The following is a 14,558-nucleotide window of genomic DNA, read 5'->3' on the forward strand; positions in this document are numbered from 1 at the left end:
GTTTATTGTGAAGCCTCTTTTGCTGGAAAGATTTACTTAAAATTATATTAAGGATTTTCATTTGTATTTGACACTACTACTTAAACTTTGAATTTTACATAAAAAATTATTGTACCTTCTTTTGAAGAGAGAATTTTTCTTCCAAATTTATTTTAATTAAAATAACTATCATAATAAGATAGATACAATTAAAAGGATAAAAACTTAGAATCATAATTCTGCAGTTTTTTATACACAATGGGTCATATCTGATGTGGATTAAATTTTAAAAGATATTTAAGCAAAGATAATTATGTAATGTGAGAGAGGTACTAAATATGGCTACAATGACAATCACATTTTATAAATGTATGAAGTTAACATATTGCAATCCATAAATTTACATAATGTTATATGTCAAATAGATTAAATAAAAAAATAAAAATTTGTTTTCAGTGTTTCACATTGTGTAGGTGTTCAACGAAGAGTAAACCATGTTTAATTGTGATGCAATTAGTGCAATTTTATATATGTTGATAATCACATAAAGTACTATTAGACTTAGAAAAAACAGAGTTTTATTAGTATTTACCCCAAATTACATATGTGATTTTTGAGCTAAGTACACACACAAGTACAGCTAAAACTGGCACTATCTCAAATAAGACTTTGCTTTTATTGCTTATTGGTAAGCAATATGATTTATCAATATCCTGGTTGTGATATTACACTATAATTTTGCAAGATCTTACCACAGGAGGAAATTGTATAAATAGTACACAAGAACTCTATATTTTTTCTTAAACAGAATGTGAGTCTACAGGAAATTCAAAATAAAAATTTAATTATATAATAGAGTAATAGAGCTACGTTAAAACATACAATATTAAAAACAACCCCCCCAAAAAAATGTTCCACACATAACTAACCCTTAGGAAATAAGGGAATGTGTGTGTGTTTGTGTGTTGATAGATATAGTAGTACTAATGGAAGAAAATCATGATGAAGTTTTTATGACATCTATTAAACTACCAACAAAAGTTTTGAAAAACAATATTAAATTTGCAATAACCTTATTCATTCCAGCAAAATTGCCAGTTTTAGTTATGACTGTGGACCACAGGGTATGATCAAGAAATTTATATTTTTCCATGTTATTGATAAAATGTGATTTTTCCTAGTTGTATTTGGTATTAATTTTATGTAAATTCATAAAAGCATCTTGCTGAATTTAAAAAAGGAAGAAAAAAATGGAGGTGAAAAAACATTTTCACTAAAGAATGATGAATGGCTACAAACATTTTATCAGTGGTTAATATCATTTGTTATTTTAGCATTTGCATCCTAAAGCCTCAATTATTCTTAATTGCAGTTTTAAAATTCAATATTAGAGAGAGTTCAAGATGGTGGAGGAGTAGGAGACCTTAATTTCATCTGGTCCTAGGAATTCAGCTAGATAGCTATCAAGTCATTCTGAATATCAACGAAGTCAGCTAGAGATCTAAAAAAAGAATAGCTACAACTCTGTGAACAGAAAAGTGACCACTTTCTGCAAGGCAGGAGCTACAGAGAAGTGAATCCAAGGTGATATAGGGGAAGATAGGCTTGGGGAAGATAGTCTCCAATAGCACAATACCAGCAAGTGATATAGCAGCAGAGCACAACATGAGAACTTTTAGACATCTGCTCTGGTGAGGCATGTTGCTCTGGCAGCTAAGCAGGGGCAGAATCCTAGGTGGGACAGTGTGGTCTCAGGGTCACAGGAAGACCAGGGGTGCCTGAGTGGAGCAGAGCTCCCAGGTATCAGAGCAAGAAAGCAGGCTGCAAAGAGTGAGCCCAGGAGTGAGCCCAACCTGGGCTCTCAGGTTGGGGTTGACATAAATCATGATCCATGGCACAGTGGGGTGACTGCTCTTTGAGCAGGGCTGAACAACTGGCAGAACCAGTGAGAACCCCCTTCGGCCCTTGTGAAGAGTGGCACAGGAATGCACCATAGGAATCTGCAGGAATTAGAGATTTGAAAGAGGGGCATGTGCCGGAGATAGAAATGCTTTGTCACAGGCCAAGTGAGCACAGAGTTTACCTGGAGACCAAGGAGAAAGGAATGATTGATAATTTTTTTTCTGAAGGCTCACTAAGGATTGGGCCCCCAAGATTTCAGCTCCAGTTCTAGAGTTTGGGAAGCCACCATTTTCATACTTATGCCCCAAAGCTGCAGGGGAAGCCTTTGGGGAACAAAATCCACATGGACCAAACCAGGGCAGATTACTTAGCCTGGCCCTCTGGCAAGGATGGTACAATTCTGCTTGGGGGCAAATACACTTGAGAATCAATGCACCAGGCTCCTCCCCCAGAAGGTCAGCAAAAACATCAGGCCAAGACCTAGTTTACTGATCAATGAGAAATGAAGAACTCCAGCACTAGGGGAAAACAGCACATAGAATTCATGGCTTTTTCCCTATGGTTCCTTAGTCTTTCAACTTTAATTATTTTTTTCTTTCCTTTTTCAACCAATTTCTTATTTTATCAACTCCCTTTTTAAATCTTTTTTTAAACTTTCATTTTTACAGTTACACTCTATCCCTTCACTGTATTTAATCTTATTCTTACATAAAGATAAGTTTTTCTTTATAATTTTCAGATGAAGTTTCTTCAAACAGACCAAAATATACCCCAAATCTAGTGTATGGCTCTGTTCTATTCACCTGTCTGATCATGTTCTCTTTCTTTTTTAAAAATATTTTATTTATTTATATGACAGAGAAACAACACAAGCAGGGGGAGTGGGAGAGGGAGAAGCAGGCTCTCCATGGAGCAGGGAGCCTGATGTGGGGCTTAATCCCCGGACCCTGGGATTATGAAGCTGAAGGTAGACACTTAATGACTGAGCCACCCAGGCATCTCAGATCATGTTCTCTTTTTGTTGTTGCTGTTGTTTTCTTTTTTTTCCTTTTTCCTCTTCCTTTCTTTCCTGCCTTTCTTGTTTTTTTTTTTTTTCGTTAAAGTCTTTTGAAATTTTCATCTTTAGAGTTACATTCTATCCTTTCAATGCATTTAATTTTATTTTTTGTATATATAAGTTTTTCTTTCTTTACAATTTTGAGATTTAGTTTCTTCTAACAAACTGACCAAAATACACTCAGGAGATAGTGTATTGCTCTGTTCTGTTCACCTATTTGTTCATATCCCTTTCTTTTTGTTGTTGTTTCTTTTTCTTTCTTATTTTTTTTCTCTTTTGGTTTTTCTTGTCTTTAATTTCCATTTTTACAGTTATATTCTATACTGTCATTGTATTTAACTTTATGTAAGTTTTTCTTTCTTTACAATTTCTAGTTTTCTAAAAAACAGACCAAAATACACATGGAATCCAGGGCATTGCTCTATTCTGCTCACCTGCCCGATTATATTCTCACTTTGTATTTTGGGTTTTTTTGTTTTGTTTTGTTTTGTTTTGTTTTGTTTTCATTTTTTCCTCCAGTTTTGGGTCTCATCTGATTTGTTTAGTGTATATCTCTCTAAGGTTGTTGTTGCCATTTTAGTATATTGTTCTCTTGTTCATCTAATCTTTGAACAGAATGACAAGACAGAAAAACTCACCTCAGAAAAGAAATAAGAGGCAGTACTGACTGCCGGGGACCTAATCAGGACGGACATAAGTAAGATGTTGGAAAATAGAGTTCAGAATAATGATTATAAACACACTAGCTAGGCTTGAAAAAAGCATAGAAGACACTAGACAATCCCTTTCTGGGGAAATAAATGAACAAAAGTCTAATCAAGTTGAGAGAAAAAAAATGCTATTAATGAGATACAATCAAAACTGGAGGCTCTAACTGCTAGGATAAACTAGGCAGAAGAGAGAATTGGTGATATAGAAGACCAAATGATGGAGAATAAAAAGCTGAGAAAAAGAGAGATAAACAACTGGATCACAAGGGGAAAATTCAAGAGATAAGTGATATCATAAAGTAAAATAATATTAGAATAATTGGGATCCCAGAAGAGGAGGAAAGAGAGAAAAGGGTAGAGGTATATTGAAGCAAATTATAGCAGAGAACTTCCCTATTCAGGGGAAGGGAACAGGAATTAAAGTCCAGGCAGCACAGAGAATCCTCCTTCAAAATCAGTAAAAATAGGTCAACATCTCAACATATACTAGTGGAACTTACAAATCTCAGAGACAAAGAGAAAATCTGGAAAGCAGCTCAGGACAAGAGGCTAGTAACCTAAAAGGATAGAAACATTATATTGGCAGCAGACCTATCCACAGAGATCTGGCAGGCCAGAAAGGACTGGCATGATACATTCAGAGTGCTAAATGAGAAAAACATGCAGCCAAAAATATTTTATCCAGCTAGGATATCATTCAAAATAAAAGGAGAAATAAAAAGCTTCCAGGACAAACAGAACTTTTAAGAACTTGTGATCACCAAACACCCCTACAAGAAATACTAAAAGAATCTTCTAAGCAAAGATAGCCCACAAGTAACATAGACCAGAAAGGAACAGAGACTATATAAGGTAACAGTCAGGTTATACAATGGCATTAAATTCAAAGCTTTCAATAGTTATTCTGAATGTAAATGGGCTAAGTGCCCTAGTCAAAAGATATAGGATATCAGATTGGATAAGAAGCAAGACCCATCAATATGCTTTCTGCAAGAGATTCATTTTAGATCCAAAGACTCCTCCACATTGAAAGCGAGGGGATAAATGGAAAACCATTTATCATGGTAATGGACATCAAAAGATATCTGGGGTGGCAATCCTTATATCAGACAGATTAGATTTTAAACCAAAGACTAGAATAAGAGATGAGGAAGGACACTATGTCATAATTAAAGGGTCTACCCAACAAGAAGATCTAACAATTTTAAATATCTATGCCTCTAACATGGGAGCAGCCAATTATATAAGCCAATTAATAACAAAATCAAGGAAACAGATCAATAATAATACAATATTAGTAGGGGACATTAACACCCCCCTCACTGCAATGGACAGATCATCTCAGCAGAAGATCAACAAGAAAATAAAGGCTTTTAATGATACACTGTACCAGATGGACTTCACAGATAGAAGATCAACAAGAAAATAAAGGCTTTGAATGATACACTGTACCAGATGGACTTCACAGATATATTCAGAACATTCTATCCTAAATCAACAGAATGCACATTTTTCTCCAGTGCACATGGAACACTCTCCAGAACAAATCACATCCTGGGTCACAAATCAGGTCTCAACTGTACCATAAGATTGGGATCATTCCCAGCGGATTTTCAGAACACAGTGCTTTGAGACTGGAACTCAAGTCACAAGAGGAAATTTGGAAAGAACTCAAATACGTGGAGACTAAAGAGCATCCTACTAAAGAATGAGTGGGTCAACTAGGAAATTAAAGAAGAATTTTAAAAATTCATGGAAACTTCAAAATCTTTGGGATGCAACAAATGTTGTCCTAAGTATATAGGAGATTATATATATATATATATATATATATATATATATATATCTTTCTTTCTCAAGAAACAAGAAAGGTTTCAAATACACAAACAACATAACTTCACACCTAAAGGAGGTGGAGAAAGAACAGCAAAGAAAGCCTAAATCCAGCAGGAGAAGAGAAATAATAAAGATTAGAGAAGAAATCAATGGAATAGAAAGCAGAAGAACAGTAGAAAATAGGAGCTGTTTCTTTGGAAGCATTAGTAAGATCAATAAATCCCTGGTTAGACTTATCAAAAAGAGAAAAGAAAGGACCTAAATAATAAAATCATGAATGAAAGAGGAAAGATTACAACCAACACCAAAGAAAAACAAATAATTATAAGAATATATTATGAAAAATTATATGCCAACAAATTATCCAATATGGAAGAAATGAATGCATTCCTAGAGACATATACACTACCAAAAGAAAAGAAATAGAAAACCTGAACAGACCCATAACTAGCAAGAAAATTGAAACAGTAACCAAAAATCTCCAAACAAACAAGAGTCCAGGGCCAGATGCCTTCCCAAGGGATTTCTACCAAACATTTAAAAAAGAAATACCTATTCTTCTGAAGCTGTTCCAAAAAACACAAGTGGAAGGAATATTTCCAAATTCTTTCTGTGAGGCCAGCATTACCTTGAACCCAAAACCAGACAAAGACCCTAGAAAAAGGGGAATTATAGATCAATATCCCTGAAGAACATCGATGCAAAAATTCTCACTATGATACTAGTCAATAGGATCCAAGAGTACATTAAAAGGATTGTTCATCATGACCAAGTGGGATTTATTCCTGGGATTCAAGGTTGGTTTAACATCCACAAATCAATCAATGTGATACACTACATAAATAACAGAAGGGACAAGAACCATATGATCTTCTCAATAGATGCTTAAAAGGTATTTGGCATAGTACTTCATCCTTTCTTGTTTAAAACCCTTTACAGTATAGGGATAGAGGGAACACACCCCAATATCATAAAAGCCATATATGAAAATCTCACAGTGAAAATCATTTTCAATGGGGAAAAACTGAGAGCTTTTCCCCTAAGGTCAGGAACAAAACAGGGATGTCCATTATCACCACTGCTGTTCAACATAGTACTAGAAGTCCTAGCTTCAGTAATCAGACAACAAAAAGAAATAAAAGGCATCTGAATCATCAAAGAAGAAGTCAAACTCTCTTTCTTTGCACATAACATGAAACTCTATGTGGAAATCACAAAAGACTCCACCCCAAAATTGCTAGAACTCACACAGGAATTTAGCAAAGTGGAATGATATAAAATCAATGCACTGAAATCTGCTGCATACTTACAAAATAAAATGAGATTTTTTAAAAAAGAGAGGGGGAATAAGGAGTTGATGCAATTTACAATTGTACCCAGAACTGTAAGATATCTAGGAGTAAACCTTACCAAAGAGGCAAAGGATCTGTACTCAGAAAACTATAGAAAATTCATGAAAAAAATTGAGGAAGACACAAAGAAATGGAAAACGTACCATGCTCATGGATTAGAAGAACAGATATTGTTAAAATGTCTATGCTACTTAGAGCAATCTACACATTCAATGCAATCTCTATTAAAATACCATCAGCTTTTCTCACAGAGCTGTAACAAATAATCCTAAAATTTATATGAAACCAGAAAAGCTCCTGAACAAGCAAAGGGATACTGAAAAAGAAAACCAAAACTGGTGGCATCACAATGCCGGACTTCAAACTCTATTACAAAGCTGTAATCATTAAAACAGTATGGTACTGGCACAAAAATAGACACATAGATCAATGGAACAGAAAAAAGAACCCAGAAATGGACCGCCAACTCTATGGTCAACTAATCTTCAACAAAGCAGGAAAGAAGATCCAAAGGAAAAAAGAGAGTCTTTTCAACAAATGGTGTTGGGAAAATTGGATGCCACATGCGGAAGAATAAAACTGGACCATTTCCTTACACTATACACAAAAATAGACTCAAAATGGATGAAAGATCCAAATTTGAGACGGGGAATCCATCAAAATCCTAGAGGAGAATGCAGACAGCAATATTTTGACCTTTTGGCTGCAGCAGTTCCTTGCTGGAAACATCTCCAAGGGCAAGAGAAACAAAATAAAAAATGAACTATTGGGCATTCATCAAGATAAAAAGCTTTTGCACAGGAAAAGGAAACAGTTAAAAAAACAAAAAGACAATTGGCTGAATGGGAGAAGATATTTGCAAACGACATATCAGATAAAGGGCTAGTATCCAAGATCTATAAAGTACTTATCAAAGTCAACATCCCAAAACAAATAATCCAATCATAAAATGGGCAAAAGACATGAATAGATATTTCTCCAAAGAAGACATCCAAATGGCCAACAGATACATTAAAAAGTGCTCAACATCACTTGGCATCAGAGAAAAGCAAATCAAAACCGCAATGAGAAACCACCTCACACCAGTCAGAATGGCTAAAATTAATGTCAGGAAAAAACAGATGTTGGCAAGGATGCAGAGAAAGGGGAACCCTCCTACACTGTTGGTGAAAATGCAAGTTGGTATAGCCACTCTGGAAAATAGTATGGAGTTCCTCATAATGTTGAAAATAGAGGTACCCTATGTCTGTAATTGCACTACTGATTATTTACCCCCAAATAGAAATGGAGTGACCTGAAGGGGCACCTGCACCCCAATGTTTATAGCAGCAAAGTCCACAATAGCCAAACTATGGAAAGAACCCAGATATTCATCAATAGATAAATGGATAAAGAAGATGTGGTATATACACACAGTAGAATATTACACAACCATCATAAATGATACCTTGACGTTTTCAATGACATGGATGGAACTAGAGGATATTATGTGAAGTGAAATAAGTCAATCAGAGAAAGGCAAATATCTCACTGATATGCAGAATGTAAGAAACAAAACAGGATCATAGGGAAGAGAGGAAAAAATAAAACAAGATGAAACTAGAGAGGGAGACAAACCATAAGAGACTTATCACAGGAAACAAACACGGTTGCTGGAGGGAGGGGTTGGAAGGATGGGGTAACTGGGTGGTGGACATTAAGGAGGGCATGTGATGTAATGAGCACTGGGTATTATATAAGACTAATGAATCACAGGCCTGTACTTCTGAAACCAATAATACATTATATTTTAATTAATTGAAGGTAAATAAAATTTAAAATATAAAATTTAATATTAATGCCAACACTGAAGATTTCAGTTATTGTCAAATTAAATATGCTACTCTAAAAAATAACTGTGTGTGGATTTAGGTTGAGTTAGTTCCTACAGAAAGTTGTATAATTAGTTACACTCTTCTTGCCCTGAGTCTGCTGCTTACTCTCATCTAAATTCTAGAAAGAATAACTTCTGTTTTTATATTTTAAAATTTTCATTTTAGCTTCTATAACTCTAAATAATACACAAATGTAAAACGTCACTGATTTATTATCTTTAGTGAACCAAAGAAGGGGCTATGTCCATACAAATTCTTTCATCATGAATTTTCATTCCCCAACGTCAAATATGGTATATTTTTCCTATATATATACATACACACTATATAGTGTGTATATATATAGTACATATCTAAATTTCTAATTCTTGTTTTATTAGCCAAAGAGTATCCCTTGGCTTCTCTTCATGTAATATGACCACCCTAGCAGCTCCTCCATTACCTCTATCTGCCCATCCTATCATAATTTTCCCCTTCCAATATTTATCCCATTTAGTACTATACTTTTGAGGTACAATACCTCTAAAACTTCTGTAAGTTAGAAACTAGTAAATGAGGTATACTTTGTTACAACTTTGTAAATTTTTTTTTTGTTATAGAGCCAAGAATGTACTAGGATTATTTCTGTCTCTCTGATTCCAATAACACAGTTTCTCTGTTATACAATGAAAATGAGTTCTAGATGGAAAATTATTTTTCCTCATGTTCCCAAAATCATGCCATATTTTATTTTGGACCATTGTCTGGACAATTTGGACTATTTTCTTGTACTTGGCTTTCTCCTCTATATCTAGCAATCATTTTTGTTCTTTTCTCTTATTAAAAAGATGGATTTCTGGGGCACCTGGGTGGCTCAGTGGGTTAAAGCCTCTGCCTTCGGCTAGGGTCATGATCCCAGGGTCCTGGGATCCGCGTCGGGCTCCCTGCTCGGCACGGAGCCTGCTTCCCTTCCTCTCTCTCTCTGCCTGCCTCTCTGCCTGCTTGTGATCTCTGTCTGTCAAGTGAGTAAATAAAATCTTAAAAAAAAAAAAAAAAAGATGGATTTCTAAAGACAATTCCTTTCAAAACAACCCTATATTTTGAATGGAAGTGGAGATAATATTGGTGGTGTGGTAGAGAGATTGGGACTAATCAATGCCATTTCTCTTTATAGTAATGTATGGTTGGCGATATGTTATTATTTATAATATCAGATACTTGTCTAGGTCTCTTTATCACCTACCAATTGCAAGACTGGATCCTCTGGTATTTTGCTTAAGAAGATGGGATTTCATACATAAAATATACATTGTCAAAAACTTTTATCCAATGATACTAATTAAGATGATAATTTTTGAGAAATTGTGATGTCTGTGAGAAGAGAAAACAGACTATCACATGAAAAAAGGATAGTTAAATATACCCAAAATATACTAATTTTCCAGGTTTTATAAATAAGTCAGGATCTCTTTTTATACTTTTATATTATTGAGTAATCCATACTTTACAGTCTATTTCCTCTCTAAAAGCATAGGTTGCCTCAATATTACTTCACATAATATCTTTACATAATGATAAGACATTTTCCTGATAATTTTTGGAGAATAAGAAGATGAATAATGAGGCAAGGAAAGGGTTGTATGATGTTTAAGAATACAATTATATATTGCATTTGCCAGAAAGTTCTGGCCTACCAGGTAACCTTTTATTTTTTTCTCCTATGAAATTAGAAAATCATCTAATTAAATATACTCCAATTAAAATATTACTTCTTTAAATATGCAATTTTGTATGTATTTCTCTATTTTATGTTAATTTTCAATACCATTGTCATTGATCACATTTACATAACTAATACCCAATATCTCAATGACACTTTTTCTCTATGTAAATGGGAATCATACCCAGATGAATTTAATAAGACTTTTTAAAAAAGATTTTATTTATTTATTTGACAGAGAGAGACAAAGCGAGAGAGGGAAGAGAAGCAGGGGGAGTGGGAGAGGGAGAAGAAGGTTTCCCACTGAGCAGGGAGCCTGATGCAGGACTCGATCCCAGGACCCTGGGATCATGACCTGAGCCGAAGGCAGATGCTTAATGACTGAGCCACCCAGGCATCCCAGATTTAATAAGACATTTATCATGAGATAAATAATAGTCTAATGAATGGAAACCAAACTATATATATGATCACTAAATCTAAGATACTTACATGAAGGGAGATTATAAACAAACTTGAATTATTTAGTAATTCATCCAATGATAAATTGTTCTAGTTATAGAGTTTGAACTGGGTTTATAGTGTGAATTTATGAGAGAATGATACCTTTTCTAGAAGAGAAGACAGATAAACTAAGCAAATACATTATTAAGGAAAAAAGATTGTGAGAATTTCTGTTAATCAAATAAATAAGGAAATATGCTATAAAACTGAGAAAACTTCTTTTGATAAGATGGTCAGAAAAAGCCTTTTTGAATAATGGACAAAAATAATTTCAGTGATTCACACAAGATTCTTTTTGAAACTTCACATCAACTGTCACTAAGCTTTGTCAGATTCATCAGTGAGGCTATTACATAGTGTTTATATTCATATATTTTCATGCTTTTAAGAAAAAAAAAGTAAGAACTTGTCTGACATATATTATAGAAAATTCCACGCCAAAAAGCCAACATTTTCTTTTTTTAGTGGAACTTAAACCAATATACAGCAGCAGGACAATTAAATATTTCCAAAATGATTAAAGGCTGTGATTTGAGAGTGTTTAGTAGGGTGTATACATGGGACAAATAAGGCAGGACGAATATTACAATAATCACAGGAGGAATTAGTTTTATATTGTAAGGATTCTGCCAACTAGTGTCATAAGAGATGGGGTAAATGGAATAGTTATTATGCATGGATTAATTCATACGTATGGCAAAATCACTACTTGTGGGATCTATCAATGTTAAATAAATGTTATTATTCTAATAAATATCACTTCTTTCTCCAGTTTATATTGTTGTCCCTGATATAGAATTGCATAGTAAATCACTGAAGTTATCCAATTTAATAGGGAACTTAGATTTCATTTCGTATGTCATTCCAATAGCTTAGCCAACAGGTTAAAAAAGAAAAACTAAAAGTTACCTCCAAGGCAGTGCCTGAATGTTGTGATAACCTAGAAAGAGTTGAGAATTAGGAAAGCAATTCATTCAGTTTAGGCTGCACAACAGTTTCAGACAGGTTCACAGAATTTCTATTGTAAATCCTGCAGTCCAATTCAGCTTTTCATTTGTTGATACCTCTACTAAGGAAGAATTAATTAGGATGGTGATTAAATAGAGAGGATTGGGGTTGACCTAGGAACAGTTCCAATTAATGCAAAAGCACTGAAAGTATAGGATTGTGGATCTGTCACATCAGTCTCCACATATGGAAGGATCTTTATCATGATGGTGTGCCACATTTGCAAACAAAACTGTTCCAATACTGAAGTATCAGCTTTAACTGTAATCATTTCACACAGTATTTCCAAGTCTCTAAAATGTTTAACTCTCAAATAGAAGAAGTTGAATAGGGTAGAGAGTTACTCATTTATTTGGGCAAAATATCAACTCATATCAACTCAGGGAAACACATCTAGCAGTGTCCACCAATTGCTTCAGCACTTGCTGTGTGCATTCATGACATGGCAGGTGGTCTGCTCATAAAGTGGTATACAGGTACCCCTTCTAATTAATCATAATCCCTTCCCTAATTCTGTAGTGGCAACACAACATCTGATTCCAGATAGACAATGAATAAAGTTATAGTCACATACGTGCATATCTTTTATATTTCTTGAGAATTCATCACGAGTTCTCTTTTACATAAACATTTAGAGGCAAGGGCCTTCTATTAGTTGCTGTTATTCTAAAAAAACAAACAAACAAACAAAAACAGCAATGGCCACAGTCACCAAATTGTGGAAAGAGCCAAGATGCCCTTCAATAGGCAAATGGATAAAGAAGATATGGTCCATATGTACAATGGAGTATTATGCCTCCATCAGAAAGGATGAATACCCAACTTTTGTATCAACATGGATGGGACTGGAGGAGATTATGCTGAGTGAAATAAGTCAAGCAGAGAGAGTCAATTATCATATGGTTTCACTTACTTGTGGAGCATAAGGAATAACACAGAGGACATTGGGAGAAGGAGAGGAGAAGGGTGTTGGGGGGATCTGGAGGGGGAGACAAACCATGAGAGACTGTGGACTCTGAGAAACAAACTGAGGGTTTTGGAGGGGTGTGGGGTGGGGGGTTGGGTGAGCCTGGTGGTGGGTATTCAGGAGGGCACGTACTGCATGGAGCACTGGGTGTGGTGCATAAACAATGAATCTTGGAACACTGAAAAAATAAAGTTTAATAAATAAATAAATAAAGCATTAACTAAAATAAAATGACTTAATTTTAATACATCAAGTTCGATAAATTTGCTCTTCCCCCAACCACAACAAACCTATTATTAATTGTTCTAAGACATTAGTAGAAATCTGGGAGTCTTAAAAACCCTGATATATTCTTAGCACATGCAGTCTTTATAACATTTTTTCCTGCCTGTCTGTGTATGCTTTTTGCAGTAAATTCAAACTGCATTTTCATATGTAGTTGAGTCAAGGAGGAAGTTATGGCTAAAAGATGGCAGATTTTGGTGGCCCTAAAAGGCTTAGTTAAGATTAGAAAAAGATTTACAGAGAAAATAGTGATGGCAAACAAAATAATCCATCCCCCCCTTCCTTAAACAAGTAAAAATAAGATAACACAGGTCCTTGGGGAAAGCGACCAGACAAAAACCAGTTAACCTGGGGCACCTGGTGTCTGTTAGTTAAGTGTCCAACCCTTGATTTCAGCCAAGTCCTGATCTCAGAGTTATAAGATGGAGACCCACCTTGGGCTCTGTGCTCAGCAAGGAGTTTGCTTGAGATTCCCTCCCTCCCTCTGCTCCCCCCATCCTGCCCCACTTTCTTTCTCTTTCTAATAAATAATAAATAAATAAAACTTTAAAAAAAAAACCCAGTTAACCAGTAGAGTCTATTTTCAGACATCACATCAGATTATTTGTTTTATAGGTTGAGACAATAAAAATATCTGGTGTTATGGCACTTGACAAAGGTACAGTTCAGACAATGATTATAAAGGTTAACATTGAAAAGTGTAAACTTTAATAACTTGACATCACTATTTCAGCCAGAATTTTAAGAGAATTATCAGCTACTAAGTCACAACCTGATAATGAATCACTGGTTGCTTCTGAAACCAATTTATTTACTTTCCAAAGCAATTTCAGATAAATTTGTAGCTATTAAAATAATTAAATACAAGTGACATGCTGGGAAAAATGTAGAGGGAAGAAAACATTCTGAAATAGTCATTATTTCTTAAAAGTGAAATCCTGTAGATTGGACTACTGAGTTATTGGTTTCTCAATCAGCCAAATAATCAGAAAAGGGTGGTTTTTCTTTCTGCATTTTAAAATTAAACTTAATTCTTTAATTTAGCTATGCTTGGCATGCAAAAACTGCACATATTTAAAGTGTGCAATTTGATGTTTTGACATATGTATACACCAATGAAACCATCACCATAATGAAGATACTAAGCATATTCATCACCTTCAAAACTTTCCTTGTGCCACTCTCTCATGCCTCCTTTTGACTACTCCTAGAACCCCCTGCCTGAGACACCACTGACCTGTGTTCTGTCACTATGGTTTAGTTTATATTTTCCAGAACTCTATATAATTAAAATAATACAGTATAGGCTTTCTTTTGCCTGGTCTTTTCCACTCGGCATAATTAGTTTGAGACTCATCAATATTGTACTATATATCAATAGTGCA

General features: G+C 34.8%; 1 long non-coding RNA gene across 1 annotated transcript in view; it reads right to left on the minus strand.

Annotated features, from left to right (window-relative positions):
* LOC308343151 overlaps positions 1-14,558 on the minus strand; it is a 387,811-nt gene that overhangs the window by 162,041 nt on the left and 211,212 nt on the right. The gene's annotated exons all lie outside the window — the stretch shown is intronic.

The sequence above is a fragment of the Martes martes genome (genome assembly GCF_963455335.1).
Source record: "Martes martes genome assembly, chromosome: 5".
Lineage (NCBI taxonomy): Eukaryota > Metazoa > Chordata > Mammalia > Carnivora > Mustelidae > Martes > Martes martes.